This window comes from Melospiza melodia, chromosome 1 (genome assembly GCF_035770615.1).
Source record: "Melospiza melodia melodia isolate bMelMel2 chromosome 1, bMelMel2.pri, whole genome shotgun sequence".
NCBI classification, from domain to species: domain Eukaryota; kingdom Metazoa; phylum Chordata; class Aves; order Passeriformes; family Passerellidae; genus Melospiza; species Melospiza melodia.
Window position 1 is genome coordinate 129,289,141 of NC_086194.1, and position 15,884 is coordinate 129,305,024.

The 15,884-nt window shown below is 40.2% G+C and overlaps 1 long non-coding RNA gene across 1 annotated transcript in view; it reads right to left on the bottom strand.

Moving 5' to 3' along the window:
- Positions 1–3,566: 3,566 nt before the first annotated feature.
- LOC134430235 (uncharacterized) overlaps positions 3,567–15,884 on the bottom strand; it is a 50,410-nt gene continuing 38,092 nt past the window's right edge. Inside the window, exons 2-5 of the long non-coding RNA XR_010030776.1 lie at positions 8,986–9,048; positions 7,089–7,173; positions 6,775–6,948; positions 3,567–3,897 (exon numbers count right to left, since the gene is read on the bottom strand). This is a non-coding gene — a long non-coding RNA (uncharacterized LOC134430235). The remainder of the gene's footprint in view (positions 3,898–6,774; positions 6,949–7,088; positions 7,174–8,985; positions 9,049–15,884) is intronic.

Below are 15,884 nucleotides of genomic sequence, written 5' to 3' on the forward strand. Positions count from 1 at the left end.
CATTGAAATAAAGAGGGTTTCTTTCTGCTTTTATAGCTATTTGTTCAGCACTTATGCAAATTATTGATCTATTACAATATGAATTGACTCACTATTTTCAAGGTCTGAATATATTTCCTTCTCATGATACACTAGATGTTTCTTGCTCTGAATAATTGAGGACACAAAGGGCTAAAGGAAATATTATTATAACTTTTCTTCTTCAAGCAAGAATCATCTCCAGGTTATATCTATCCTTTTCCTTCGAGTTGTTATTTACAGTTCCTCTCCGAGTACAGAGCTAAGCAGAAGAAATAAATTAAAATTTCTAAGCCTAGCTTTCGGGATAAAAAAAGAGCAAATGTGTTTTGTACATTGAATTTCCTTAATCTTTTACATATTGTCTCCACCAAACAATGTTCCTCTATCTGTTTGTCTGCAAGGATAGTTAGTTTACATTTTAAGAGATACTTGTCCAAATATAAAGCTAATTTCTACCTTTACAGTGAGCTCTGAGCCAGGAGAAAGTGCTGATTACAAAAAAAATATGTCCCAGATCTTCTGAACTGCAGTTTTGCTCAGATTGCTTAGCCTCATGTAACATTAAAAGAAAGTAGCTTAATACATCACTTACCTAGACAAGTGCAAAAGACCTCCACAGGAAACACCCTTCCCTATATTCTAATTAGGGTAGATCATGATCTAGAGATTCATGGGATAAAAAGCTCGAGAGATGCTGCTACTCCTACAACAATGCTTAGCTTAATGAAATAGATATTAATTTTAGATTTTTAGCTTGGAAAGTTTATAACAGTGAAAACAGGGGAAGAAATGAAAATAAAATGTATCCACATATAAAGCATTACCTACTTAAAAGACTTTTAAAAATGTATATTTTACATTCACAGAAGACTAATTTTCAGCAATTCTCTTCTGCATTTTGACCACCTCTTTGATGCATAAGTGAGCTGAGCATTTGAAAAAACAAGGCCTGTGGCTGAGCCAGTCATTGAGAACATCATGTTTGCCCCTTTGAAGCAGGGTTAGGGTTTCCAAACAGTGCCCACGTTGCAGAGAGGTTATGGAGGCTTACTCCTTGAAAGACATCTAGACATGGTCTGGGGCAATTGTCTGGAGGTGAACCTGCTTAGGCAGGAAGATTGGACCACATGATCTCAAGAGGTCCTTTCTGGTCTCAGCCACTCTGCATCTGTGACATCAAAAAATTCTGTTTGCAATTCCAAGCACTTCTTGGAATTGTTGGGGGAGAAGAAGGATCCAGAATACAGAAAATTGGCTTGTGAAACCTCTATTTGCCATTCTAGTGATTGCTAATTCACGCTGTGTTTTTAAATCACACACTCTGTTGCACTGTGAGTGCATGGCTTAACAACTGCTAAGGATTCATCCTCTGTTTTACCTGATGTTGATGTTGATCTTGAATGTAGCATTTCCATTTGACAGGGAATATTTCTCAAAGTTGAGGAGTTGTTTTCAACTAGATACAGTTGTTAGTTATCTGCATCAATGTAAATGACACAGAGGTAAAATAATTATTACTTTGTTATTTAGGATGCTTTCTCTGTCTCCCATTTCTCATTGATTTTGCTGGTTCCATTTGTCATAGGAATGTCTTCTTTAGGCTAAGAATATAACTTGAAAATTTCAATTAGCAATCCCAATGAAGGTAAAATTTGCCTCTTATGAAATAGAGATATGTGCACATGTAGTTATACAAATGCACAGCTAAACCATATTTGCCATAATAATTTCCAAAATCTCTCCATTTTATCACTAAGTTGAAGTGAAATGCAGGAAATTCCTTACAAAATTCAGCTACTCAAAATATGCTAGAGCATTAAATAGAAGCCTGTGTCCATTCTGAAGGTATCTTCTCTGATTTGTAACAGCACCTATGTAGTAAGATAACAGAGAGACCATGTAAGTAGCAGGGATATTTAATCAGAAATTTTATTTCTGTACAGCAGATAGATGAATATGGTGTAGAACAATGTTCTTTAAATGTGAAATTATATCAAATGAGTTATTAATGGTCTTAATTGGGATGGGATGAAGAGGGAAACAAAGCTCCTCAAGGTTCCTTTGTGTTACCATGCTGCTGCCCAGGAATGTAATGGTATGCTTTAGTCTCTGGAGGAAACTTTGGTCATGCAAAACAAGCTCCCAACCTCATCGCCAGTGTCACCCTTTCAACATCTTGGAAATACTTTTTGTGATGCTGGGCACTGCAAGAATACTGAACTGCAGCCTGAAAGGTCATTATCTCCATTGAGAGGGCATTAACATCCATGCTCAAACATTTGCTCAGGGTTCGTTAAAGTCTATTCAAATTTAAGTAATCCCCTTCAGTGCTACTTCTTTGCCATGGAAGTATAAAGAAATAGTGCTGATATTTTGACAATCCTCAGCTCTTCGGAAACATGTGTTAAGCACATTCAGATATTTCATATGCCTGGTGAAATAATTCGCAAATTCAGTAGACTAGTGAGAAAACTTTCTGCTCCTGAGGCACCACACAAATATGAGTTGGATACTCTTACACATGCTGAAGCTGATATTTCACAAAAACAAAGACAATAATAATAATGTTGTGTATTGAACTCAAGCATGAATATATTATTTAATAATATATATGGTTCATCACTAATTTAATTCAGAAAAGTAAACCATAGTGTAAAAAGAAGATATTTTAGGTTGGATGACACTGCTCATGCCTCTGCAAATTGATGAGAAAGGGGCATAAAATGTTTCAAGTTAAAGAAACTAAAAAGATTTGTCCTTTTTTTTTCTTCTCTGGCTTGCATTCATTCCATCATTTGATTCAGGGTACCGGCATTCATTTCTGGAGCACTAAAAGATCTGGAATTTTCTAGATATTTTAAAGAACACTTATTTGTTTTCCTTTTCATATGTGCAAAAGGAGAGCATGTTTTCTTTTCCTTTTTCCCCTTTTGAATTCACCTATGAAAACAACTGTCATCATCTCACATTTACCATTCTTCTGCAGCTTCTATGAACTGATATACATGTTATGCAGCAAAGCCTGTCTGCACTCAGCAGCTTTTCCCAAGGAGAATAGTATAAAAAAAGTGTATGAATAAGTAAGAAATGTAATGATTGGCAATTTAATGGGCGTGGTGTATAGCACAGAAATAATTGTTTGCAGTAAATATTCCATTTTAAAATAGTTTTTTATTAAAACCATGAATGCAATGATGAGTTATATATGTGTTAGTGGTTATATATATATTTTGTGATTTTTATGGCTAAAATTGAGAAGAAAAGTATAAAAAACAGTTATAAGATAAAGAAGATGCATTGGGATTTACCAGTAAGTAAAATAATAAGGACACCTGGATGGTGTCTTTATTGTGACCAGGAATAGAAGTCTTCTCTGTGCTTAAATATGTTACATATACATAAAAAACATATTTTCATAATATACATGTAATTGCAGATTACTTGTCTCAATTGCAGGTTTCCCAACATTTTATCAGGAGAAAAGCATTGTAAACTGTAGGCAAAATATAACCCCTGTTTTTTTCTCTTGAAGGGGAAAGGTTTATTTTCCATTCATATTTAAAATGTTAAATTTATGGCTGAGAAGACAAGGTTTGTCTGGCTGGCTGCTGAGAAGGCACATATTTGCAATCAGCACAGTATAATCTATAACATAAATACATGGACAGGACAGCAGAGAAAGTAGTCATGGGGTTTCTTTAGTAAACAGAGGAGGCACTTGTCAGGAATCCAGACAGGAGTTTGCAAAGGTTTCCTTCTCGTGCCCTGAGAGGGCACTTGGCTGCCAGTGTGAAGAATGGAGGCTGTCTGAAGAAATCAAATTGGTCTGCTTTATCCACCTCAGCCAATTACTCCCTTGAGCCTAATCATACTCTGCTGTGGAAGAAAAAAGGATAATGTCTTAATGTCCTAATAATCTTCTAACCTGAGACCTCTGCCGTAGAATTGGGCTATTTCATGCCATCTGAGAACATATTAAAATGCCTTCTAAATATTTAAGACCCAAGCTATCTAATCAGAAACAAATTTAAAAAGTTTTTCAATTCATCATAGATTTTTTTCTTCCCCTCATACATTAAGTCAAGATGCATTAATCACATCACAAAGCTTTGAGGTTACGTGACACAAAAATTCAGCGTTACAATCTCAGTTAAATCACATTTAGAACTGCATTTGGACACCATGTCTGATATTTTCCTCTCCTTGTGCCCACCAGGCTTTACACCTAAATAATGAAGCTGCACAAGGAGCTGCCATATGCATAGTGCTCATCCTGGTTGCTAGGGCTCTCTGAGCAGAGAATCCTGAGGCGTATGCCAGTGTATCACTCATGCTGGTGTTCCACAGCATATGTTGAATACAGACATCCTGTCTGAGCTTAGAACAGCTGTGATGTTTTCTTGCCTTTAAATGAATACATTTTAGGACAGAAACGGTGAAATTGAGAAGAATTCAACACTTTTCTTGGAATTCTTAGTAAGATAATACTGCATCAAGAAAATAATATATTGGTTATTTTATTTTAAACTGTCTGATTTGTTCAGTCTTTATTAAATATATCAATAAAATAGTAAGAATTAATACCAGAACACGTTCCACCTGATTTAAATTCTTCCTGTCAGTTATTTTCATTATGTTAATCTTTAATTGTAGTGTATTACGCAATGCCGTTAATTAACCCTGTAGTTATCCTTGAGTTCACGAGAATATATAGTATATCCTTCTCCTGAAACAACTAATGTATATGAAATATATTTAACTGCATTCCATGACCTATGCCCCTGTCTAGTATTTGTACTAAATAAGTGTAATGCTTTCAATGTTGTTGACCAGAACATGTGTTGGTATTTTTTCTCTTACAGTAAGCATTATGCTTAAACAGAAATGTCAAATATATAAAAATACTCTAAGACTCACCTAGTTTATCTTCTTTGTGGGATGCATTGTCCAGAATAACACAAGCAGAACAGCCATAATATAGTGCACCACAGTGACTTTAAACTAAAGGAATGATTGTAGCAAATTCTGCAATCAAGCACTTCCAGAATAGCAGATTTTTTTCCTCTCAAATTAATCACTGAATTTTTGTGTATTTTTATTTGCATGGAACTCTCTCAGGGCTTGCATTTCATTGTTCCAAGAACAAGCTATCAGAGTTCACTTGCCCAGCCCTCCACTAGAAAAAATCCTCTTGGGACTGATTAATATGAGTGGAGGAAATAATGTCTGGAAGAAATTTCAGCAGAGGTGAACTTGCTGTTTCTTATTTCTATTCATGCAGCTGCTGGGGCCATCTCAAGAAGGGTCGGTGTCCTGTGTCTGCCTTCAGAAGCAGCAAAAGTGTCAGTCAACCCAATGTTTAGTTTGTTAGCCAGAGCAAGTGAAACTATAGCTGTATTTGGCTCCCATGGGAAAGGACATGGTTCACCTATAATTAGAGCCAGGCATTGGTGCATAGGCACAGACACACAGGGAATGCTAGCTAGGCAAAGTGCATCTGAGCATTTGGCTCAAAATGTTTTGCACAAAGGTCTAAGTGTAGGATTTCTTCGTAGGAAGGAATGTACATAGGTCAAGAAGCCTGAATTTCTTGCTGTTCATGGAGCAGAGCAGAAGAAACATTAGCAACAAATTTACTTTCCTGTCAGCCTTAAAAAGAAAATCTCTAAAATCTACTACATACTTGTGAAACTTCAAAGTTGAAGATTGATTTTCCTACAGCCATAATCACAAGAGTAGAAGGTATTATGGTGTAGAATGAAAAGGAAAAATATAAATCAACAATTAATCCTCTTCAAATGACAGCAGGATGAATGTAAACTATCTAAGAGGCAAATGTGGCATGATTAAGACGATTTTATGTACAGAAAAGTGGATCTTGAAAAAACAGAATCATAGGAAAGAATTTGAGACTATTGAAATTTCCTTCTGGTGTTCTAAAGACATGAATAATAAATAATACTTTCTGAATTTTTTCCTAAAAAATTTGGAGAAAAGAGTCTGATTGAAGCTCTCCACAACTGAAAATAAAACAAATCAAAATAAACCTGAAGATTATAAAATAGATCAATTCTACAAAGACTGAAAAATGTCAAAATTAAGTAATGACTCTTAAAAGTTTCTATTGTAATTAACACAGTAACTTCATTAAATATCTTTATTCAATCAAGTAGCAACTGCCATTGGAAAAACTATTAATCTATCCTGGCAATAAGAATCCTTTCCCTTTATAAATAATATAGGCTATGTTTTCTATTTCATTTTAAAAGCTATAATGCAGGTAGGACTGCAACTCTATTTCTTTGACCAAATACACCTATTTCAAGGATGTATGTACTACTGATTTTTTTTTCTTTCAATATTAGTATTTTTGTTCTTTTAAAGGAAGTTTTAAAGGACAATGTATATCATCTGCATCAAAAAAATGGTCTTTGATTAAGCACAGTAGTGTGGAAGTTTATATTTGCTAAGCCAGCTTTTAAAAGAAGGGAGAATAGAAGAACAAATTTTTCTATATAAAGCTATCAAGGACATTAAACAACAGCACAGTCTTTAACTGTTTTTAAAGTACAAAAATGGTCATGCTGCTTTTAAAAAGAATATATTAGAAAATCATTATCAAATTTAGATGCCATCAATGTTTTAACAGATGGTGATTGGTGCTGCAGGTCTTTCTAGCAGATTTTTAGAAAGAATGTGATGAAATGTCATAGGTTTCTGACATTTGGGTTTCATTAGAGAAGTATTTCTCACCTGGTGCTGTTTGTCTTTTCAGATGCCTTTGATGATTTGATGGCAATATTGACTGCAGCATTTTATTTCTTTCACCAACTTGAATTCTCTTCCATTTTATTCTCATATTTCAAGTCAGTCTGTGTTTTAACCCCTTCTTCTTGAGTTAGTATCACAGAACTTTTATTGGTCATTCTACAGTAAAAGATGCATTGAGATAAAAAATATGTAAGTATAGGCACAGTGTTACATTTATCCTAGAGCATCCAGAAACAGCCAAAATGGTGCATGACGTGCAGAAATCCTTGATTTGTTAAGACTGATGGGATACTCACTCACAAGGGCCTTGGTAACCACCTGGTGATCTCGCTGTGGTGGGTTGGCCCCAGCCAGCAGCCACACAGCTGCTCACTTCTCCACCTGGAGAGGAATGAGGGAGAGAACCAGGAGAGAGAAAATTTGTGGGGCAAAACAAAGACAGGGAGATCACTTGGTAACTGTTGTTTTGGGCAAAATAATCTGAACTTGGGAAATTTAATTTGCCATTTAACATAACTATTAAATTATTGATTCATGTACTAGAAAAAAAAAAAACAACAAAACACCTCCAAAAAACAATGAAAACCCAAACCAAACCAAAACCACTAGAAAAAAAAAAACCAAAAACCAAATAAACCCCAACCAAATAAAAAACAACAATAACAACAAAAAGAGCTCCCCCCAAAATCCCAACAACAACAAAAAGCCAAACGAAAACAAAAAAACCAAAACCAACCAAACAAAAAACCCCAAAATTTTAGGTACTTTTCTTCTCCTTGCCAGGCTCAATTTCAGACACCCCTCTTTTGCCACTATTATTGCCACAGGTTGCACTTGGTCTCTCAATGTTCAGTAGTTTCCATCTGCACCCTTTCCTAATCACCCTTTCCCTGTGCTCCAGTATGACTCCTCTAGGGACACAGGTGAGTGCCATGGAGCCCTCCTCCTCCAGCACCTCCGTTCCTTCTGATGTTTCTCACCATTTTTCTCCTTCCTTCCTTCCTTCCTTCCTTCCTTCCTTCCTTCCTTCCTTCCTTCCTTCCTTCCTTCCTTCCTTCCTTCCTTCCTTCCTTCCTTCCTTCCTTCCTTCCTTCCTTCCTTCCTTCCTTCCTTCCTTCCTTCCTTCCTTCCTTCCTTCCTTCAGAATGTCTTAACAGAGGTGCCACCGTTTTCCTGGTGGGATTGGCTGTGTCCTATGCTGGATCTATTTTGGAGCCATCTGGAACCACGTGTGCTAGGTGGTTCCTGATCTATTTGTAGAAAGGCCACCTATGAAGAGCACCCTGCAGTATTGAAATCTTGCAATTAATACCTAATTATTAGTATTTTTCCAATCTGAAAGGAAAAAATATAAACTGGTACATGAAAGTTATAACATAATAGTTATAAGTTTCAATGACAGCAGTTCTTCTTTGTACCCCTGTAGCAACTACTTAAGATGATATGAAATGATATGATAGTTAGAGAATCATAGAATAATTTAGGGTAAAAAAGACCTCTGACACTATCAGGTCCAACCATTAAGCCAGGACTGCCAAGTCTACAACTGAACCTTCAAAAAGAGTCAAAATAGAATAGTCTCTTAGAAGACTTCTCACACTGGAAAAAGCAGGTTGATAAAATAATTAGTTACAAACCTCATAAACTTTGTACCTCACATATTTGTCAGAAGGACAGAGCCAGCATTTTCTGGTAAGCCACAGAAAGTTAGTTTTCTTCACTTGGAATGCTTTATTCTACCACTTAAAAGAAACTGGTAGTCAGATAATCAGACTTCTTTCCCCTCCTGGCTCATAAATTTAATTTAACAGACATGCTTACTGCTACTGACTGATGAAATTGAGAGATACTTCACTAAACCCACTGGGAACAGAGATTGAGATGATAGCTGTGTAGCATTGAAATATGAGATGAGTCATAAAAAACACAGGATTCAAGCCAAGATGATTTTCTTCAGGGTGAGAGGGCAGTGAGGTGAAAGGAGTTGCAAGGAGCACTTTGAAAATATGGATACTGAATTTGAATGGTCGTTTTGGATATGTAGTGACTTCTTTGGGGTACCAGAGTGTGTAGGCATGAACAGGGGACATGAACAAGAAAAGTACACCATCCAAGACAATACTCCTAAGAGTCCATTTGTTGTCATAGGAAATCATCTCACCATAAATTAACAGATAATTTGTCAGTACTTACTCTTACACATGAATTCTGCATGGGAATTGCTCTATCATTGAACAAAACTGGATCAGAGTGTTCCTATATTTGTGATTTAAAAGAAAAAAAAAGAAAAGCAGATTTTTATATGTTCTGATGTCTGGAACAACTTCTATTTTCCAGAACATAAAGAAAACCATTAAAAAGATATTAGTAGTAGCCACGTGCTTTGAAAATATATTGCAACCACCTACTCAACATCATTACCAAAACTAGTACATTTGGTACTTTTTTTCTTTCTGAGAATTGGAGAAACAGGATTTTCAAGCATTTAAGCATTATAGTATCAATTCATTGTTCTGCGAAGAAATCAGCAGTGATGGTTCTTATGGCATAGATTCAATATAATTACGTAGCAATTTTTGTTAAACCGTGGAATATGTGAAATATATACACTTGTAAAAGTCCACACAAGTTTCTCAGCTAATAAAGATTGTATTACTCATACACAGCACAGGAGATGACAAAGAAGAATTCTTATGCACGTTCATTGATGTGTAGTTTTATCTACTTGATAGATGATGAGACTCCATCTATTTTCTTAATCTGTATTTAACTAGTTTCAAAGGAAAAGTTTTAAATTATAGATTGCAATGCTATGTTGGCATGATACAGTACTGTACATCAATTCACTTTATGGAGCTGTTATGAAGTTAACCTACATACCACTCTGACTGTGTGAATATTAAAATTCTGATTAAAAAGTGTTGACCTGATTCTTTCTTTCTAGCTCATATTCTACCAGTTTTACACTAACGTAAATCAACTTAAATTAATGGATTTCAACTAGCATTAGACTGAGATAGGAATTTAAAACTGGCTCTGATACAAGGGCTGACTTTTTTACTGTGACTTACTCTGGAAAATATTACTGGAGAATAATTCATATAATACAGAACATAGGAAACTTTTTGATTATATGTATGTGAAAACTACATATATTTATATAAATTATATATAAACTTTGACTTGCCTTGTAAAACCAACATGAAAGATTTCCATCAATGTATTACATTGATTTAATGATTGAAAAAAATATATCAATATCTGCATTTGTAAGTTTTAAATAGCTATAAAGAGGGAAGGGTATTTCTATATAGTTTTTGAAAGGAGAATGGGATTTGCTGTTCTTCAAAGAAAGCTGTTCATATGAACCCTTTAGATATTCATAAATCTCCAGTTTACAATCTCACTGCAAACAGCAAGGTGCCTGGGCAGCTACAGTGTCTGTAGTCAGCCTTATGAGAGCCATTCCAGAGGATAAAAAGCTCCAGGTGATTCCACAACAGCAGGGCTGAATATCACCCTTCTGTGCTACCTCAGCTGCAGATGACTTCAATTTCCACCTGCCCTTGGGGCAGATGGCTTCAGAGCTCTTCTAGCAATGACCCTGGGCTGCCTTTTCTGTGCAGAATCCCCATTATGATGTCATATTATGGACAGATGGAAACAGTTTGGGTAGTCAGACTCTGCTGATAAATGTTCTGTCCAAGGCTTCAGGCATCATATAGCCCAACAGTTTCCTATGCAGTTTGCTCCAAACTACAAATGTTTGTTACATTTAAACATAAATCCAATTTTGATGCCATTCTATGAATGCAGTATGTATTGGAATGCTACTTCAGATTGGAATCCACAGATTATTATTTCATTCCCCTTACAAGACTGGCACAAAATTGTAGCACAAAAAATGGAATTAAAAAATGATCTCAGCAAGCAGTGACCATAAACTGAATATCTGTCAAAACTCTATTTATCTCCTTCCATCACTGAAACTTTAGAAAACTTATTATATCAAAAGAAATACAGAAGCATCAAGGATATTACTCTTCATTAAACTAAAATGCTCTTGTACAGTGATAGATAGCTTTCTATTCATGATTATCATTCCAAATTTGTAAAAGTGAAAAATACAGATAGCAGAATTGCCCTATCAGTACATGCAAATTATATTTATATTTACAAATATACATATTTATATTTGTATGTGCTTCTTTATTTATATAATTTTATGTGAACACTAAAATATATGAATATTTATGAATAGCTGATATTGCATCTAGGAAAGACTTAAAGAATGTTTTAAAATATCTGCACATTCTTCTTTATGCACTACATATTTGTATATGTTTGTGTATGTGTACCATATGTGTGATATGTATGTGTATCATGTATCATTCATTTATACAGTTTGGAAATGCAATGACTACATGACTGGAAACTGCTGCTTTGTTTGTTGACCCTGGCACTGCAGAGGTATCTGGAACTACATTAATCAGAGACAACTATGGCTTCTGTTATTCCTAGTTGCCTTTGAAACAGAAATTCATTAACGAGCAGATCCAGAAAATTGAAGGTTCTATCCAGAGAGTAACATGGCATAGGTTGAAAATTAAAAGCAAATTAAAAATATTTTTCTGGTTGTCTTTCACTATAAATTTTTATTTCTCTACTTGTAATTTATTCTTGACCAAGGGCTATACTTTTTATCAAATAAACCTTCATATCTATCAACAAACCACAAGGAAAATTGACTGCATCTTAGATTGAAATGCATTTGAATCTACACCTCTAAAGACCTTGATATTGTTTGCCTACTGCAACCAAATATTTACATTTTTTAAGGTCAAATTCTGTCTTTTTCTCATTGATTGACAACACAGGAAAATCCATTTAGTGGTTTTACATCAATATATTCTTTCCATTGATAGAAAAGTATAAGGGAGGAGATAGAACATAGGAAACTGCTTGTTGTTGTTAGTTCAATATTGTCATTAAATCTGTATTTCAAAGAATGTAAGGGGCTAGTATGAGCTGAGGTCAGGAGGAGAAAGGGTCAAATTAACCTCTTTTAATTATGATTACATTGATCTTTTTTAAAATCCTACTTTTGTTTAAAATCCTACTTTTTTAAAATCCTACTTTAACTTTTGTTGCTAAACTTTTTTCCACTAAAGTTGGGATTTGGATACTATGTTATGTTTTAACAGTCCTCCCTTGTGGCCATGTTTCTACCTCTGACTGACATTTGTACAGTACACAGTGCAAATTGCTTGACATGTATTTTGGAAATCAATATCAAAAGAATGTCCATACTTATGTGGGTGATCTTATACCCTGTGGCTATAGGAGATATTTAGAAAAAGAGCCAAGCAGTCTCCAGATAACACTTTGATGGTTCTTAACTTTGATATAATTTGCATTTTTCATTTCTGCTTCTTATACTGATGTTCCCTTACTCCACCTGATTTGGTTTTGAATGGCATTTATGTAAACATTCCCTCCATACAAGGGAGTAAAAGGCTAACAGAAATAAAAGCATAAGAAAGTCTCACATATAATTTACAGTCTTTATATTTTCTGCTGTGTATATTAAACAGGTAATTCAACAGGGAAATGCATTAGTTTGGGAGGATGTAAACACTCGTGCAAACATTCTTGAAATGTGGTTATTTTGCTCTAATGTTTAGAATTGTGATTAGCTATTGTAATAAAAATAGAGCAAAGCATAGTCTATGTGCTTCATTAGTTCTTCAGCAGACCTTTATTTCAATTTTAGATCTATAAGGATTCATGTTCCATGTTGTGGTGTGTTGTTCAGTTTCCCCAGTTATTCCCCTATTTTATGTATTCTCCCCTTAGTTTCTGCAAAATGGTTCCTCCCTCCCCTGGTTTTCCCGCCACTGCCTTCCCCTACAGTTGATCTCCATGGTAACCCCCTTCCCCCTCAACTGCCAATCTCCCTTTGTTATATAATTTCCCCTCCCCTGTACACCTTATATGTAAGTTTTTCCCCCTCCCTGGGCCCAGTCAATCACCCCCCACTCCTCCTAGCTTTCTGGAATCTTCTCCTTTCTGGGGTTTGTGGTTGGCTGCGGTCCCGGGGCTCCTCCTTTATGTTGTATTGATTGGTTGGTTACCTATGTCAGTTGTGTTTGTATCTTTCCCTGATTGGCTAGTTGGGCTCCCCTCCTCTCTCCACCCCTTCGTTTTAAAACTGCACCTCTCCCTCCACTCCCTGCCACACGCTGGTTGGCGCCCTCCCTTCCTGCCCCTGCCATCGGACGATCAATAAATCGGAGTTAGCCCCCAGCCTGTGGTCACCTCGTCTTTCGTTCCTCTGCGCTTCCGTCCGCTCCGCGCATCCAGCCCAGCCTGAGGCCTGAGACGCCAAAGGGGGCTGGCTTTGCATGCGCCGGGGGTGTCGGCCACCTCCATCCACAGCTTCAGCTAGCCGGACACTTGGGCCAAATACGCCCTCGCGCAGGTTGGCGCCCAACGTGGGGCCCGAAGGTGGACATCTGGACATCGGACCACTGACCGGACCCCGCGGAGTGGAACTTGCAGTTTCTTTTGGCCGTCAACCTACCTCGGGTGGTAGCAGACCCCGTTTTAGGGGTAGCGCTCCCCGAGGATTGGAGTCCCAGCCCTCCGCACCGCCTGAGGAGGACTCCAGGAACGAAAGCCCCCTCGCCCGATTTTTGGTTGCCGCATCGACGAGATTGGTAAGTCCGGGCCCCTTCTCTCCGGGGACTCTCCGGGCTTCCCCTCCGCCTTTTTAAACATTCCCCTAGGGGTACGGGCCCTGCTCTGGGGACCTGCCCCCCACCCTCTTCCCTAAAACCCCAATTTTATTGTTTTAATATTCCTGTGGGAGCCGGACTCTCCCCGGACGCGGGGGCCGGACCCACCACCCTACTTCCTTGTCCCTCGCACCTTTTCCCAGACTTCGGGGCGGTGGGAGGGCGGAGGCTCGTCGTTAGTGGTTTGGTGTTTTCGTTTGCGTTTTTCCCCGGGCGAGAGGGGAGTGTCATCGGTTTCCTTTCCCCCTTTCTAGTAGTGAAATCTTTTGCTGCTAGAAAGGTGCCATGGGTGCGGGCTTGGGAAAGGAACAAAAAGAGGTTTATTATTATGTTAGAGGGTTGTTGTTCACTGGTGGGCACAAGGCGCCCAAACCAGAGTTAAAGTTATTGGTTAAGTGGGTCTTTTCGAAGTTCCCCAACGTCTCCCCAGAAGTTGTAAAGCAACCACGTTTTTGGACAGCCGTTGTGGCCAAATTAAATGAGGTAGTGAAGTCTGGGGAGACGAATCTGGCTAACGTGGCGTACTGGGCGGGTGTTGTGCTTGCCACTCTCCGCCCAGTAGGGGAGCCGAAGAAAGGGCCCGCAAGTTCTGGTTTGTCCCCACGTTCCCCTCGTTCGCTTGCCCTTGTCCCTCATTCCGCCGGCCCATCCCACAGGCAGGAGCCCTCGAGGGGGATTTTAAAGGCCGACAAGAAGCAGGGGGTTCCACCTGCCCCTGCTCCCCCTCGACCTGCTCGGCCTCCCCCTTCGAGGAGCCCTGGCCAGGCTTCTCTCCGTCCCGACCCCCCTGTCCCTGCCCCCAAGTCCCCAGTTGTTAGACCTAAAGTTCGGTTTATTGAAGAGTTGGAAGATGGCTCCCAGGATGCCCAAAATGGCGCCGGCCACATGGCCGTTCCCGCCAGGGCTCCTTCTCTTCCCCAGAATCCCTTTCTCCCGAATCCCAACCCCTTTCTCCCTCCGGACCCAACCCCTTCACCGGTTACCCCTCCCTCGTACCCCTCCTTGGTCCCGCCTACCGCTCCTCCTTCAATCCCGCCTGTTGCTCCGCCCCCGGTCCAGCCTCCTATTGACCCCGCTTCTGCTCCTCCCTCGTACTCAGCTCCTCCCCCGACTCCTCCCGTTTCTCCGCCTCCTGTGCCGACCCCGGTACAGCCCTCCGCTGACCCAGCCCAGGTTCCTCCCCCTCAGTCGGCTCCTCCTTCGGCTCCTCCCGTATCCCCTCCCCCGGTTCAGCCCCCCGTAGATCCCTCTCCTGTTACTCCTCCCTATTCGACTCCGCCCCCAAGCTCCACCCAGGGGGCGGAGAGGGGTGGTGTGTCGTGCCCACCCCCTCGCCCTGCCTCGCTACCAGGCCCCGCCTCGACCTCTTCCACTTCCGGTTCCCACGCCTCCCCTTCCGGTTCCCACGCTTCGTGTTCCGGGGGGGGGGGGGTGGATGACCGGAGGCCGGGGCCGGTGCCCCTGTTGGAAGCCGCCCCGGTTTCTTACACCCTGACTGGAGAGGGGAGTTCTCTGGCGCAGTGGGTGCCTTTAGCACCGGCCCGGATCAAGGAACTGTGCAAGGCGCAGAAGGACTACTCCCGGGAGTCTGAATACTTCCGGGGGTTGCTCCGTAATGCCCTTGCGCAGGGAGATCTGGTGCCCGCTGACCTGAGGGCTCTTTTCTCCAGTCTAACCGGCCCTATGGAGTTTCGCATATGGGTGAAGGAGTGGAAGAGTGAGATTGTGGAGGCTCTCCCAGATCTTTGGGGGAGTCCTGCCACTTCTCACGATGCGGACGGCCTGTTAGTGCAGGAGGAACAGCTGTTGGGCGAGGGGCAATGGGCAAATGGGGCAGCACAGGCTCGGGCTCTCTTTTCTCAACACCTGACGGTAACGGCTCAGGCTGCGGAGCGAGCCTTTTTCAAACTGGCAACCCTCACCTCCCAATGGGAGGAGGACGAGGTGCGGCAGGGCGCGCAAGAGCCCTACTTAGCCTTCATCGAACGCCTCTACCGTTTCGTGGAGGCACAGGTGTCAGGGGACCGGGAGAGAGAGTACATGCTAAGAAAGATGGCATATTATAATGCCAATGCCGAATGCCGGAAGGCTATTCGGACTCTCCCCCGAACTCCCCGGCCCACGGTGGAGGCAATGATGGAGGCGGTAGTGGCTCATGTTCCACTCCCTGTGCGCCCGCGCCGTAACTCCGTAGCCTTTGCCGACCTCCCCGAGCCCGAGCCATTCGATCTTGAGGCTGCCCCCGCTGCTGGGCCACCGACACCAGGGCCCAGCAGAAGAACATCGGACACCCAC